This window comes from Lathamus discolor, chromosome 2 (assembly GCF_037157495.1).
Source record: "Lathamus discolor isolate bLatDis1 chromosome 2, bLatDis1.hap1, whole genome shotgun sequence".
Lineage (NCBI taxonomy): Eukaryota > Metazoa > Chordata > Aves > Psittaciformes > Psittacidae > Lathamus > Lathamus discolor.
In genome coordinates, this window is record NC_088885.1 from 87,137,917 (window position 1) to 87,154,116 (window position 16,200).

Here is a 16,200-nt window from a genome sequence, read left to right on the forward strand (position 1 = left end):
TTTTGTGTTTTAACAAGAGATCAAGGGGTTAGACAACACACTTCACGAAGAGACCCATGTTCAAAACAGTCCTCTCTCAAAAGAGACTCCTCTCTCTTCCCATCCCTGAGGAAAAATGTTATCAGTATGAGGTTATTTTGAAAGTAGAGCCCTAGCAGCCTTTTCAGGTGAAACTAATCCGCTCCAAAATGAAATGATTTAAAAATCACTGAAGTATATATTAGATCCCCTGCCTTCACTGTGCTCTGGGTGAATTCCCTAATCTCCAGGTTCCTGCACAAGGGCTGCCGCACTCCCTCTTTCTCTCTCATGGGATGTACAATTCAGTAGAGATATTTGACAAATGTCCTTCAACACAGGGGAAACCTGGTCCCAGTTTGTAATCTTGTGGGATTAAGTACAGACTCATTGCTATCTAATAGCCTCACATGCTGAGAGGTTTTATATGGATCTAATTCTTACTAATTCCACATTTTATTTCTATTGCTTTGAAATCACAGTTTATACACTGATGCCAGCACATTTGTGCGTTTGAATATGAATTAAATGTACAGTAAAAACAAATACCAAAGCTACAGCTGATGATTTTGGCAGCATTATATCTAATGGCAAATATGCTATGGATAATTATTTCTATGATTACTGAACTTTAATAACTTCCAAGCTTCTGAGAAATTTGGAAACAGTTTGTGACTTCTTTATCTAAAATCCTTTTTGGCAATTTCCAGCATACACCATCAGTATACTCAATGCCTCTATTTAATTTGACGAATTTTGAAACTGCGCTTTTTGAACATGGGTTAACTCGTCTATCCATCAGAAAAAACCTATTGACGAGGACTGTGTTGTTGTTTAAAGAGATAAAATTAAAGGAAACCAGAAGTTAATTTTGAAGACACACCCTTTTCTGAGTATCTATAATAAACTGATAACATTTTAACATGTAGTTCCCAAGATCATAATTTATTTATCACTGAAACCTCAATAACACAGGCACATAAAGCCCACTATGTAGCACACAGGAATCATAATTCCTGGAAAGGGAGGCAGAACTTAAAATTTAATTTTAGCGTAGCAGGATGCTTATTTTAATATTTGGCTCCTGTTCCAGTCTTCTTCATGAATTCTTTTTACTGCTTAAAAACTCTTTCTGCATGATATTAGCAAAGGTTACAGAATATGTCTTTTTTTTACACTAGCATCGCTGTTCCCAGCATTTACTTTGAAGAAAATGGCAAAAAGATAAGACTTCTGTACATTTTCAGTCACTTGTAGGAAGAAATGCTATAAAATATATATTTTTTATTTTTATCAGCACACAATTGTTGTTAATAAGCCAAAGGAGGCCAATTTCCTTTTCAGTCCTGATTTGGTAAAGCCTCCAAGACACACCCTAAAATGACAGCCTCGTATCTGTATTCAGCAGCACTTTCATTGCCACATCCAGCACAGCTTAGCAACATGCAAATGCTAAATCCTGCCAAGAATTCACAGAACATGTGCTAAAAACAGTCATGTTCTGGTGAATCAATGTCTTCCTTCAGAAATGTGGCCCACATATTCAGTTTGGGTCATTGCAGAAGTTGCTTGTTTGCAGTTTACAATCTCAGTATTAAAAAAAAATAATACTTTTTTCCACGGGGTGTGACTGGAAGGGAGTGTTATTCTCCAAATGTTGCATTCTGAGGATCCACCTAAATAAGAACCACTGAGAGGCAAAACAGAAGGAACCTTTCAGAAGACAGAACGGAGCATGCAGGGAGACAGCACAAAGCAGCAGCATATTACTCTCCTGCAGTGCAACTGACTTCTGCAGAGAAGACTGTCAACCAAGTGTGAAGGTGACAGGAAGATTCCCTAGAGACCCAAAAGGGACTTGCTGAGGTTGTTTCAATGCTGGAAGCCACTGGAAGCTGTTGAACTAGAAGGGCTTTGTAGAAGAAGGTTTGAGGTAACTCTGCCCTGCAGGGACTCAATGAAAAGATGTATTTTCAAGTCTTGGTATTTTCCTCTGTTTCATCAGCAATTCTGAGTTTTCCTTGGTTGAAGAGTTAACTTTTCTAAATAAGTTAACTGTGCTGTAAATAAAACCCAATTGTTTTGAGACTGGAAGCTATTCCACCCAATGATCAATATGAGTCATGTTACATCATACTGTTTGAATTGTCATACTGAAAGTCTGAGTAACCTCTCTCAGTGATCCATCAAGGTTAAGCCTTTGCCTACTCCTGTATGAATCGCAGCCTGTGCAATGAGCAAATTCTATAAATTGTTTGGGACAACAGTTTATTCCATATTTGAGTGAGTCAAGATAGAAATTTTCAGGCAAAAGCTAATCCCTTAGTTCATAAAAACTGCCATTCAAAGACTATCATTGCACATACACAAGGAAATTCTTATTTAATGCTTGACAGATAAAGGTCTGCATCTTAACTGTCTGGTGCGCTATCAGTTCTTCTGCTATTGTCCTGTATCCTTTTCCTTGTGTAGTCTCCAAAGAAGCCTGGCGCTTTGGTCTGAGACTGTATGCTGAAGTACTGACAGATGTTTCAGTGCAACCGGTTCATTTTTGGCAAATCTACAGCTCTCCCAGCAGTGCAAAATTCACTGGGTTCAGGACGGTAATAGCCACCCAAACCAGTCACTTCGTGTCTTCAAGCACAACTTCTTCCAAGTTTGTTTTTCTTTCTACACTAAGGAGAAGGTGACATTTTGATAACAACCTCCTCTGCTGGTTTCAGCTAACTTTCCTCATCTATAGATTCACCTTTGCATCCTTCAGAAGCTTGTTTCTGGTGTCTAGGAGCAGCACACCGAAAGGATGACTCCCCAGATGTAGTTTTTCCATTCAGGTGGTACAGGAATCTAACATCATATGTACGGTATTTTCATACTTACAGTGCAGAAGGGAGTAAACAGAAAGGAACAAAAAGTGGCCCAGGAGGAACTGGAAGACCAAAAATAAATCATGTTTCTTCAATGTGATATAGGAGACAGAAAGGGAAATGTCTGTGCCAGCTGGCCAAATTTAAAATCTGTCGTTGTTCCTTTATTTGGTTTTGTTACTTTTTTTTTTTTTTTTTTTAATGGTCAACAAGAAAGCATGGGGCTGCATCAAAGGCTGAGGCCCAAGCACACTGAAAGACGCAGCCATAAACATAGTTGTTATTTTCTAACACTAGCCAGAAACATTTTTATGAAGAAGCAAAGAAAATGCCTGGTGTTAATTTTACAGTGACAATTTATCCTACCCTAAACATCCATGTTATTTCATAAACAAATATATCTGGCTACAATAACATGAGAAAAAAAACAGCCAACCTGCACTATATGAAATCCAGAAAACTGTTCTTTCAGTATTATTTTCACCTGCTAGAAATGTACATAAATTATCATCTTTATACTTGTGTACTCAGGTTTTATTTTATATATGAATACAGATCTAAAAATATCTTACATAGCAAATCAAATTTATTTACAGATTTACTGTGATAGCGTAGAGCTTACTGTAAAAGCTGACGGATCTCCATGCTGTGGTGTACTATGAAAACTAAAGCACTTCTGTGAATAACACTATGCAAACTGGTGGAACATGCTTCAACAAGAAATTATGGTTTCTAGGACTTGTACATATTTTATGTACAAGCAATTTATGCTTGTTCTGCTATAATTCATTACAACAATACTCTTTTTTATATATATGCATATATAAAAAATCATTTCATTTCAATAATAGCGTATTCAACAATGGATGCTATGTAACTTTCAGCTATAGTTATCCTACATCATGTCTAGTCTCTTTGAAAAAAGCAATTAAGCCACCAGCACAGCTCCACAGCTAAAAGGCTAAAATCTTCCTATTCTGAATTAATAAAACTTACAAGTATATTCTCCTGCATATGTGTTGCCCTCCATAGAGGTATTACAGAATCATAGAATAGTTAGGATTGGAAAGGGCCTTAAGATCATCTCATTCCAACCCCCCCTGCCATGGACAGGGACACCTCACACTAAACCATCCTACCCAAGGCCTCGTCCAACCTGGCCTTGAACACCGCCAGCGATGGAGCATTCACAACCCCCCTGGGCAACCCATTCCAGTGCCTCACCACCCTAACAGGAAAGAATTTCCTCCTTATATCCAATCTAAACTTCCCCTGTTTAAGTTTTAACCCGTTACCCCTTGTCCTGTCACTACAGTCCCTAATGAAGAGTCCCTCCCCAGCATCCCTACAGGCCCCCTTCACAAGACAGGTAGGAACTTGTGGCAACAGGGACAGAACGGCAATCATGCACTAGTTATAATTACTACAAAGTGATGGGTATGGTGTGGTACAGCCCTTGCAGTGCTTTTTGCTAATTTGCTCAACAGCACATCTTTCACTGAGGGGTAAACAGCCCTGCATCTGTGTTAACACAGGCAGTGACTCAGAAGTAGCTGTCAGTGCACTCACCCTGCAGCTGATGCCAGAACGCTCCCAACTCCAATTCTACCTCACAAAATAAAAAACTCTTTTGAGAGCAATTTATTTTATTTGTTTTAAATATGTGGGCTTTTTTAGACTAAGAAACCTATTCATTCAATAAGGCTAGGCTAATCATCTGACCAACTCAAGCGCACATTTCCATGGAATGAAAACCTTGCATCATATCAGGAATTTTATTTTCTTTTTATTTCTTAAAAACGTGTCTTATTACCTACCCATATTAATAGCTTGAAATTCCTGCGTATTTTAAGACAAGCCAATGTAATGGAGAACTGCTAGTGACTTTGTGCCTTTCAGAAATAATAAAGCTGACTTGTCAAATAATGTTAAGACTTTTCAGTCGTGTTACCCACTGTTTCTTCTCAGTGAAAATGTGTCTCATTGCAGGTGAACGACTAGTTGGTATGATATTTTTAGGAAAAAGACTTTAATTTATGAAAGTTTCAGATATTACATCTGGAAAGAGAGGAAGGCAGTGAGTCACTTAAAAGACAACAATGGTACGTAAAGTCTATGCTTATGCTCAAGAAGAGACAGAAGAGTTTTGGCAATGGTCCTCAATTCAGTAGCAATGCAGCTAACTGTAAAAAATGTGATATACTAGACAAAGACAGTGATTGAACCATATGCTGATCTTGTATCAGATTTTTCATGTATATCAAAGAAACTTGCTTGAAAATTACTATTCCATGGCAGATCTCTTGATGAATTCAGCTCCCAGAAGAGGAAGTGGAAGAACAACCTTTGATGCAGGGATATGAGGACAAAGAGCTACATAAAGCTGACACAAGAAGGCCACAGAATTTAGTAGCAGTAGCTAGTTGGGAGAACTCTAGTCAAATACTTTCATGGACTAAATGGCTGGCACTTCTTATACATAGCAGAGATACCCAGACTATACCAGCAACAGCCGTTCCAGATCTGAAACCACTGCCTAAGTAAGGCAGTTCTGAAGTCTGCTGTGTGTGCGCATTATGTCTTTTTCCACTTTGCTCCTGTACCACAGCTGTTTAATATGATTTAAAGAGTTTTCTGAAACTCATTATAATCATCTTCAGTGACAATTTCATGTGCTAACATGTTCCTAAATCTGAGCAATACCACTGAACTTGATCAATTCCTGGTCAACTCCAAGCTTTCTGAAACCATGTTTGAGGAATCCACTAGAATGTGATTCTAGATCTAAACACTAGATCTAGAAACTAGATCTGTCATAATCAGAGTCATCTTCAGGGCATCTGTTGATACCTGGAGTGGATGAAAATCCTTTGGTGCATGCCATTTCTTGGTTTTAACAGTGATATCAGTGAAGCCAGTGGAAAGGACCATAGTTTGATGTGATTTGGGGGGTTAAAAGGATATTGAATCTCTTTTGGAAACTTTCCAGCTACTTCTAGTAGTGGTACACATTGTGGCCACTCCTTCAGCTGCTCCATCTCTTACATGTTCACCCTGTCTCTCATGGCTCTCCGCAGTCCACAGTTTAATTGTCTAATTGTCCTGCCCCATTGCTTATGTAAGATCCCAAAAGGGCTGAAGTCCTTATCAATTTCCACAGCATTGCATCTTTTTTATCTTGTCACTGAGACTCTGATCACTTAGTTTACTCCCACCAGTATGGAAAACTATAGCATGCTTTTTCTGAAAACCACTGTATATCATTACTATGACTAACATATGCTAACACACAGCTTCTACATTTTTATCATAATCTATAAAAGTCACTTTCTTCCTCAAAATGGATGGCTATTTTCCTACACATATTCATAACATACACTTTTTATTTTTACCAACATTTCAACCAGCATCAAGCTGTCTTGACTCTTTTTTTATGTATGTCCGATAGTGTATCATAAACTTTGCAGACCTTACAACTACCTGCATTTTAAGGTATCCCAAACATACGCTGTTCTACTCAGCTGTCAGCAGAGCTTTGTGAGATTCACCTATTGCATCCATGTTTGCATTCCAGACATATGACACTATAGCACTGCCACTGCCTTTTCTTTCAGGTTTGTCTTCATTCATACTGTTCACACTGCCAACCAATCCACCTTCAGCCAGTCATATCTTTAAAATGCTAATGTATGCTATGTTATGCAGCAATGTACTTATGCCTTTCAAAGGCTGGATAATAATTTTAACTGAATGAAAAAATTCAGGAAGAAACTGGTACAATGATTTATGTAAGTTATAGTACATCTATTTATAGCATTACACAGCCTTTTAATGATAGTCTGTTGGCATAATTGAGAATCCTTGCACGGAGCTTCGACAAAACTACTAACAATAATATTTAATTGCATTTTATATGCAAAAAATAATGGGTCTTCAGCTAACAGCAACATGTTATTCATGTGCTACTGATTCTAAATTGGGTTGCAACATATTGTTTGTTCCTCTAACTCATTGAAGATGCATACATTAATTTACAAGAGCTCTAGAAAATGCATGTGGGGAAGAAAATTACCTCTACACTTTAAACAAAATGAGGAAAAAGGAGAGAAAGTTTATCACAGAACGCCCACAAGATAAGTAATCAATTCTCATTATAAATGTTAATAGAATAACAAAAAATATATAAAAGAGATATTTAACATAAGAAGCTGGTATAAAAAGTAAATCAAAAGACTGAATTTGTTTAAATTATCTTGTTAGAGAAATACAAAACCCCAGACCTCCTTGGATGGATTGGCAGAGCATTTGCATGCCACAATAACAGTCCCAGGGAGACTAACACTTCCGTCTTCTATTTTTATACCTACTATAACAAGCTGAACATACTTTTTACCCTATGGTACCAGAAAATAAATGTTCATAACATATGGCGACCATGTGAGAATGCATTTTAAAATAACCTGGAAGAATGTCTTAAAATGAAGGAAAAGTACAGCAGCATTTTTTTATTATTATTTATTTTCATCTTCATATGGAGAGAAAATGGGTTTGGAATTTAATTTAGAATTCCATTCTTCATGGACAGATTTTGTCCAACAACCTGTACATTGCAAAATCAAAGATGAGGAGTTACTTGTCTGGAGTAAACCTCTTTACTGTAATTGTGCTTCTAAAGCACAATTGTGTTGTTGGTGTGGATCATATCACAGTGCACGTAATCCCTATGAGCACTAGGCCTTTTTTTTTTTTAATTAATTAAAAAAAAAAGTAGCTGCAGCATATCAGCTCTGGGCTGCCTCAGGGTTTACTTTAATGCTGTAAAGGGCGTTATTAAAGGTATCTGTGATATACTGACTTGTGCAGAAAACCAGACGTGACCGATAAAGAAAAGGGAATTTAACAAAGCCAAATTATATCCTTATTTTCCCTCAGTCCTCACACATTTGAAAGATCACAGTAGCCAGTACAGCCTGGAGTTGGGAATGAAGGCAGGTGTCAGGATCTGCTATGGCTAGACAATTTCTAAAGGCTCACATATGTGACTGGAGAAAGGCAGTCCTCCAAAACTGACATTCTTTTCAAACATAGGAAAGAGAGAAGAGCATAAAACCATTGAAAGGCATGCAGAAAAGTTCTGCAGAAGCAACTTTCTCTAAGTAATAAAAACAAAGAATTTTTTTATTAGGGAGTTTAAGCAAAGTTGGTGGGGCCAAAGGAAGATTAAAATGCACTGCAGAAAGACTGTGAAAAAGCTAGGTAACTTCTTTCATTGCTACCAACAAGAGGAGATTGGGAAGATGCAAAACTATTAATTATGGGGTGGGAATCAAATAAGTTGATACAAATTAATGTCACAGTAGAACAGGCTTTAGAGCAAAGTCACAATATGAATTATCAGGACCAATTTTTTCCGATCATAGTTTTTCATAACTACTTATTAAAACATAGTTTTTAATAACTAGGAGAAAGATGGACTATGAAAAGCTGTAGAAAGGGCTCAAAACACCAAGGCCATTGTTTCACAGGACACACAATGCATTATAACCACAAGCTGTCAGTAAGAGCTCCCTTGCAGCCTCCCCCACCACTGTCACCCATGATGGTCCTCACCTCTCCTCTGTGGTACCTGTTTGCATTGGGCATGGGTGGCAGGGTTTTGACAGCAGAGAAGCTGCTGTAGGAAGAGGTCAGTGGACCTACTGCAGAACACAACTGAGCCCATCAGCAAAGCTGGCAGTGTCTCTGGGAAGATAACACGTAAGGAAGAGCAGGAAATGCTGGACAGAGGAGGGGGAAACAAAAAGAGTGAGACATAGCAGCAGGAACACCAAGGTCGGGGAGGAGCTCCATGCTGCAGCAGGTATCCATGCTACAGCCCATGGAGGACAATGTCAGAACAGATGAGTATGCCTGAAGGAACTGCAGCCTGTGCACACTGTATCAGAAGAAAACTGTGAGGAGGAAGCAGCAGCAGCAGAGGGGAACTGCTATGTACTGACCACCCCTTTATTTCCCCTATGCTGCTTGAGCTGGGGTAGAGGAGTTGGGAGTGAAGGAGTGAAGCTGAGCCTGGGAAAGGCAAGAGGAAAGATATGGATTTAATATGTCTCTTTTGCTTTGCATTAGCGAAAGCTGTTGTCAAGAGATTAAGTTAATTTTCCCAATGTTAAGTCTGTTTTGCCCACAGTGGTAATTTGGTAAGTGATTTCCTGTCTTTATCTTGACCCATGAACTTTCTCATCCATGGCTCATGTTTGGTTTTGTGGGGGTTTTTTGGTGGGTTTGCTTGTTTGTTTGTTTTTATATAAATATTTTCTTCTCTTTTCCTGCTGGGTTTTGTGGGGGAAGTGAATGAGTACCTGCACTGGAGCTTGACTGTGCACCATGGTTAACCCACCACAACATTAAGCTGTTTCCTAACTACAGTGAGTTTCCTATTCAGTGCTGCAAGAATGTTTGAGCTTCTCAGCAATTACTAAAGCTAAATGAATTTTCAGTTCATGATCCTGTGTAAAGTTACCAATAAAGTAAGTTTCTACTGTCTGCTAAAAGTAGAAAATTAAACAGTGCCACACGTATTTGGTACTGTTTTACTGCTTAAGCGGTCATATTTGATGACATGCAATGAGGAAACTGATAATGGCTGAATTTGAAAACTCCAATGACAGTAGCAAGGAAGAAGAAACTAAAATAGGCACACAGCGATCAGGGCATTAGACAATTTGAGACAGACTTAAGCAGGCACCAAATAAAACTATGCAGGCAACGACTAAAACCAACAAAAAGAAATTATTTTTCACAGCATATGTTGCCAAGTTGAAAAAGTGTGCTGCAGGACTTGCAAATGTCAAAAATGGTTAAATGCAACAACATCAATTCTGGTTCGTTAAGTAACTGAGCCACAGATTTCCTTGTGCTCAGGCAGACTACTGGGGAAGTATTACTATATATATGTATATATAAAAGGTTATGTTTTCCACTTTTTCAGAGGCATAGGCTACTGGCTAAAAAGATACTGGGCTACATGGGAATTTCCTTTGTTTCAGAGTGCCTGTTCTTATATTCTATTCCTAGCTATTTCTCTTTCTTTGCTTTTCAACTTCTCTCTTTTCGTCTACTAAGAATGTTTTAAATAAATACACTTGTTCTCTGAATCTCTTGTGGTAGTTCAAATAGACTTCATGTCTCATTCCTGCCTTTTCAGATTTCATGTTACCTCCTAAATGCTGTTTTCAATCAGTTTCTTCATATTTGTGCAGCTCCCTTTTTTAAAGGTAACATTAATTTTGAGTTTGGGTTTTCTTGTTTGGTTGGGTTTGGGGTTTTTTTCCTTTAAACCATGCAAAGATGCTCACACACAATGCTCAGGGAATAAATCAAGGCTTACTTTCCTTATGGGATTTCTCCAATTAGCTTAAGAACTGAGAAGGCACTTAGCTTAAATATTTGACCCTAGTAAGCTTATGTCTGCACACCTATGCATGTTATATTATAATAACCCAAACCAGATCATGGCCCATGACATTTACCCAGCCCGTATGGATGTGACTGAAGCTAGTAGGAGTAGATGGTATGTTTTCGAAGAGTAAACTGCTCCTGGGTTTTATAGGGTGAAAAATCACTCTGAACAATTGTACAGGGGGAAAAAAAATATAAAATAAGTATTTTAAAAGAAGAAAGATATACATGAGGAATGAAGGAGATGTCCCAAGAGAGGAAAAGAGGTATGGAAGAATACACAGACTTATTGGCAGAAAGAGACCTAAAAGAAGGAATAGAAAGATATTTACGAGAATAAAATTAATTTTGAGATCCTTTTAACAGAATATCTGATAAAGACTAAGGATACCAAAAATGCAAATGACAGAGGAAAAGGAATGCTTCTTGATGAAATTATGTACAGAATAGTTGGGAGCATTCAAAGTGATGAATCTGAGAAAAGTCAGTTTCAGTTCTTTGCTCCATCAGATTTCATTAGTTCCCTAGTAAAAAGGAAATCCAAAGCAGCGGAGATAAATAACAGTGTGGGGAAAAGGCAACAGTTAGCTTATTAAAATACAGAGCAGCCACAAGTGCATATTAGCTGGAAGCAGAAAATCCTCACAGTCAAAAGAGTAAGACTATGAAAAAGCTTTCAAATACAAGCAGTTGCAACAAAAGCTCTACCTAGTGTTAAGAGGGAGGCATCTAAATTTACAAGGCTGAGACAATACACTTGTTTGCAATGCCAGGGTACAAGATTCCAGGGATCTTGCAGACTTCCTTGTAACCAACTAAAGGTCAACAACATTGCAGCCATGTTTTGTTTTGTTTTTTTCTTAGATTGGGGTATTATCCTACACAGCTGAGTTGTATCAAAAATATTAAAAACATGAAAGCATTTTAAATTACAGTAGTCTAAAGTGCTACAGATGATTTTTGTTTTCTCACTTTAGGAGGAAACAGATAATTACTAAATATTTCTGTTAGATTGTGGTTACAGCAAATAAGCAAAAATAACTTGTCCTTGAATGAAGATCTGTAATTCAATTAAGTAGATGGTGACTTATGCAAACACACTTTGAAAGCAGGAAAAATTACTATATAGAATGGAGTGGTGAGAAATCAAACAGTGAAGATAAATCCATTCTGTTGTGCTGGATTGGAACTAATTGCTGACTCTATCTGCCCTCTGGTAAGTTGATTTTTAAACGAACTTTGGGAAATGCAAAGATGAGAGGACAATAACGTATTATACTCCAAGGTCTTCTGAAATGTCAAATTGGACTTAACAAGAGAAATAGCACTGCCGAAGTGCTGTAACATTACAGAAAATCATCTGGACCAACTGGAGAAAGTCTGATAACACAAAGTATCAGAGGTGTAGAAAACATGGCCTACAATGCACAGGGGAAGAACCTGGGTTTGTTCACCCTAATAAAGGGATAACTAAGCAGGGAGGGGGCAATACCCTTCAGGTGCACAAAAGGCCTTAATGAAGAGGAAGGAAGAAAACCTTATTTCATACCCACTGTGAATTGCTTTCACAGGCCTAGATTGCATTGCAGGATATAATTTGAGCAATGAGGAAAATATTCCCCAAAGATAGAAACTGAAGGGAACAGATTGTCTAGGAAAGGTACAGAAGCTCCAGATTTTGAAAAGCTGGTTAGGCAGACATCTATTGAGGGTGTTTCAAGTATACTCGGTCCCCCCCTCAAGCGAGGAGAAGGATTAAATAACCTCTTCACGCTCAAAATTTCTTTTTCTCTATTTTACAAAAACATTCCAAAGTAGAAATAAAACCTTCTGTGAATTATATTTTGAAAGGAGGTCTAGTAGGGTCTACTCTACAATTCTGCTTCTGCTTATGAAAACTGGCTGAACATTTCAGTTATACAAAAATCCCTCTTTTTAAAAGGAACAGGCTGAGTTCACAAAATGGGTTTCAATAGATATGCAAGAGGTGAATGTAAAAGCGGTAAGTAATTAAATCTGTGGACTTCTGCCTTCTCTCTTACTTCTCTTTTTTTCTTTATTCCTTTTTGAATCTGTCACCAGAAAACACATTAGAATTGGAGGAGGCTGGAAAGTGGCTCTAGAAAGGGCTTAGAAGGAAAGTGTTGGGTTTCAGCAAAATAAGGAAATACGGGGAGGGGAAGTTCAGGGACGGTGTTTATTTTCACCACTCCAGCATTTTAAAAAGGTTAAACAGATTTTTATCAAGATGTCAAATTCACTTTCAGCCACGATCATGCACAAAAGCTTCATTTAAACCAGAGCTACATAAAGAACTAAAGCATCCGTAAAGTTTTTTTGGTTTTGGTTTTTTAATGAGAGGACATTCGTTGACAGTAAAGACAACTGTTCACATAATAATTTAGATTTATATAAACATATGATTTAGTGTTATTCAACATTCTGGTTTAAAAATTAGCACAGATTGAAAGGCTCACAATCCAACTTCCTGACAGATTTTAAAATGCTGTTTACTGAGAAACATATTTTTTTTGTTGAATATTTGGGTAGCATGTCTGAGACACCACAGGTTTCCTTCAAGCTATTTGAGAATTTAGAAGAATAAATAATTTTAATGCTTTTAACAAAAAAATTACTTGCTTCAATGTCTATACCCTTTGAGAGCTGTTGTACATAGCCATGCTATAGGTACGTATATGCCCAAGCACCTAAGGTTGGACATGCACATTTTAGCTCTAATAGTAACGATATCTGCATGCCCCCTATTCCTCCCGCTATAAACTGAGTACATTCCTTTCAATCTGACTCTTTATTTAAAGGAAAACCAAAACAAAACAAAGCATAAAACATGGCTCTGAGAATCAGCAAGGCACAAAGGCTGTGAACATCTTTCAGTAGAATATAGTTCACAGAACCTCTGTTTACTAGTAAGTGGATTTTCTTTCTCATTTCAGTAAGCATCCACAAGCATGAGTCTTACCACCTTACCAATACCTCAGATATAAAGCAGTTGCATGAAGAGAAGCCTGGTGACCTACGGGAAATGACTGTCATATTCCTAACACACTCTTTGAGTATAAAATGATGAATTCAGTGACCACTCCAACAGGAAAAAAAGAGTTTTTCTTTATAAAGGAAAACCCAAGAGATGTTTCTATGAAATATCACTGTATTTAAGAAGACATTTCAATACCTACTATGAAAAGTTGCCTCTACTGAAGGTGAATGCCATCTCTGATATAAAACCCACGAAGCAAGAAAAACAAAGCAAAACTTCAGTTGTGTTCAGTGTCTGACCCTGCCCTGAAAAACCTTCTGTAATTTGTTATGCCAACCTCCATCTCTTCTCTTCTACAATTGTAGCTGATTCATTACTAAAAACAGGTTATTCCAGTAAGAGGTTGAGGGGGAAACAGGAAGCTATTGCTCAAATTATTTTCTTTTTCTACTAACCAAACCTAAGTTTTGTTCCCACCACTAATATCAGATATTTTTCCAATGGAAAACTCCAAATGAGTCTGATAAGAAAGCATCCTTCAAGCAGATGAGAAAAATCTGAACTCCATAGTTTTAGCACATGCAAGTCCAAAATAACTGTAAATTAAGTTTACCTGATTAAATAAAGAATGGATATCTTAACTCTCAAAGATATTTTGGAATTAAATACAGATAGACTTTCTCAAGAAGTACAGAATAGCTAACACATCAATAAAAAAAAATTACATTGCCACCCACAGAAACTTTATGGATTCTTGTTCTTCTAGGCATGAGGATTTTCTTCATTCACACAATTTAACACCCCCAAACTTTCAGGTTCTAGATCATGACATGCAGAGTTCTCTCCAATTCTTTCATAAGGAGATCTAACCCAATGCCAAGTTTCAAAACAGTGTGCAGAAACAGACGAAGAAAGTCTTGAAATCAGCAGCCTTGTCTGTGCTGGGACAATTAAAGTTACCTTAGATGAGCAATACACCTGGGGTGAAAGGATGAGCAAGAAATTAACATCAGCTATGAAGGATTTGAGCAGGATTGGCTTTGAAACAAACAACCAGGAAATAAGAGCTGTGTGTTCAGCATGATGATGTTATCCTGTAAAACCATGGTAGTCACTGTTTGATAGGTATTATGGTATTCTCATGTCTCCTGTCTTTGGCTCTCCTTGAAAGACTTGTGACCTCCCAAAGTTAGAGCAGATTCACCAAATCTAGAAGAGAGCACTTTGTGCCTGGAATTTGGCAAGGCCAAAAAGAGTGAGTAGTGGTGGAGGAAGACCTTTGATGTTAATTCTACAGAAGACTGATCCCTTGTCTGAGATACACAGAATAGTTTGGAAGATGTTTGTTTCTTCTGTCTAGAAGATGGGTTTAGATAAAACATCCAAGAAATAGTCAAAGTACAGTTAATTAGAAGTACCATAAAAAAAATAAAAATAAATTAGTCTCCATAATAGTCACTAAGCAGCAAGGGCAGACTGTTTTGCAAGGGAAGACAAGTTGGGGGCCAAGAGGGAGGACTCAAGATCTCATCAACAACAAAGTATGAATTGTATCAGCAAGTCAGAGTCTGGATCATCTCTGGGGATGGTAACCAAGGTAAGTCACAGTCCAGTGATCTCAAGTCAAGTACACTGCGACAGGCAGATATGAGGTCGAGCCATAAAGTCAAATCTGTGGGTTAGGGCCCAGCTCAACAAGGTTGATGGCACAGGCATGACTGCAATGCAGCTTCAACGTAGCTCCGGTGGGAAGGAGCCCGATGGAAGGAGCAAGGTTACTACACCACAACTTCTTACAGCTTTCTTCATAACAGCTCTTATTCACCAGGTGGCCACATGGTGTGTACTTTTTGTTGAAAGCATCTGGGACTAGAGTATTTTCCAGAGTTCTTTTCCCCCTAAGAGCATTTCCTACAGTCTGAAGTCCCAGTTTAGCCAGATTGCCGAGAGGACCTTAAGACAGTGAGCACACCTCTCTCTATCCGTCTGAACATTCATATGGACAATCACGTGAAGAATGAAAAATACTAGAAGTGACATAAAGAAGATATTTAGAAGTGACAGGATTATTGACAATGCCAGAAAAATACAGAACTATTTGTGAGCAGCAATACAGAAGATATTTAAAATACCCAAAGGAAATTAATTCAGAATCAAAACACCTATTTACAGTACAGAAGCATGTATGTTGGAAAGCAATAATTCTGGACATAATATAAAGCTCATAGTACTTAACCAAATGAGCAAGATCTCCCAGCATGATGCTGCTGTTAATGAGGCCAATGTGACCTGTAGTCTTGTTAAAAGACTTCTTTATGGATCTTTATGTCTTTACAGGCTATTCACCAAGAGCATTATTGACAATAGCGTGTGCAAATATTCTTGTAATAAAAATTAAATGAGAAATTATGAATGAGTTCAGTAAAAGGGCACAAGAATGATCAGATGCCTGGAAAATCCTCACTAAAGAGAATCAAACTATTTACAATGTTATAAGGATGTTGATGACATGACTGAGCAATTCTGTACATAAAAAAAATAATATTGGAAGAGGCCTCTGGGTTATCAAAATCTAGGTGTAGTTTCAGTGGGCACAATATCCTGCAATCCCTACTTGTAGAGAATATTTTTTAATGTAGAGAGAGGAAAAAGACAGCAAAGACAGTAAGGAAAAAGGGATCTAGTTTGATTCAAATAATTCTTAACTGGAAATAAAATGGCAATTAAAAAATGAAGTAATTAATTATGAGAATAATTAACAATTAAAAATTTTGGACTCACTGTCAAAACCCATTCTCTTTTGAAAAATAGCTACATTTTAGCTATTCATTTTAGGTTTGTGATGTGGCTGACAAAATT

General features: G+C 37.6%; 1 protein-coding gene across 2 annotated transcripts in view; it reads right to left on the reverse strand.

The window, feature by feature from the left end:
* The window catches only part of ADCY2 (adenylate cyclase 2), a 214,993-nt gene that overhangs the window by 81,994 nt on the left and 116,799 nt on the right, over nucleotides 1-16,200 (reverse strand). The gene's annotated exons all lie outside the window — the stretch shown is intronic.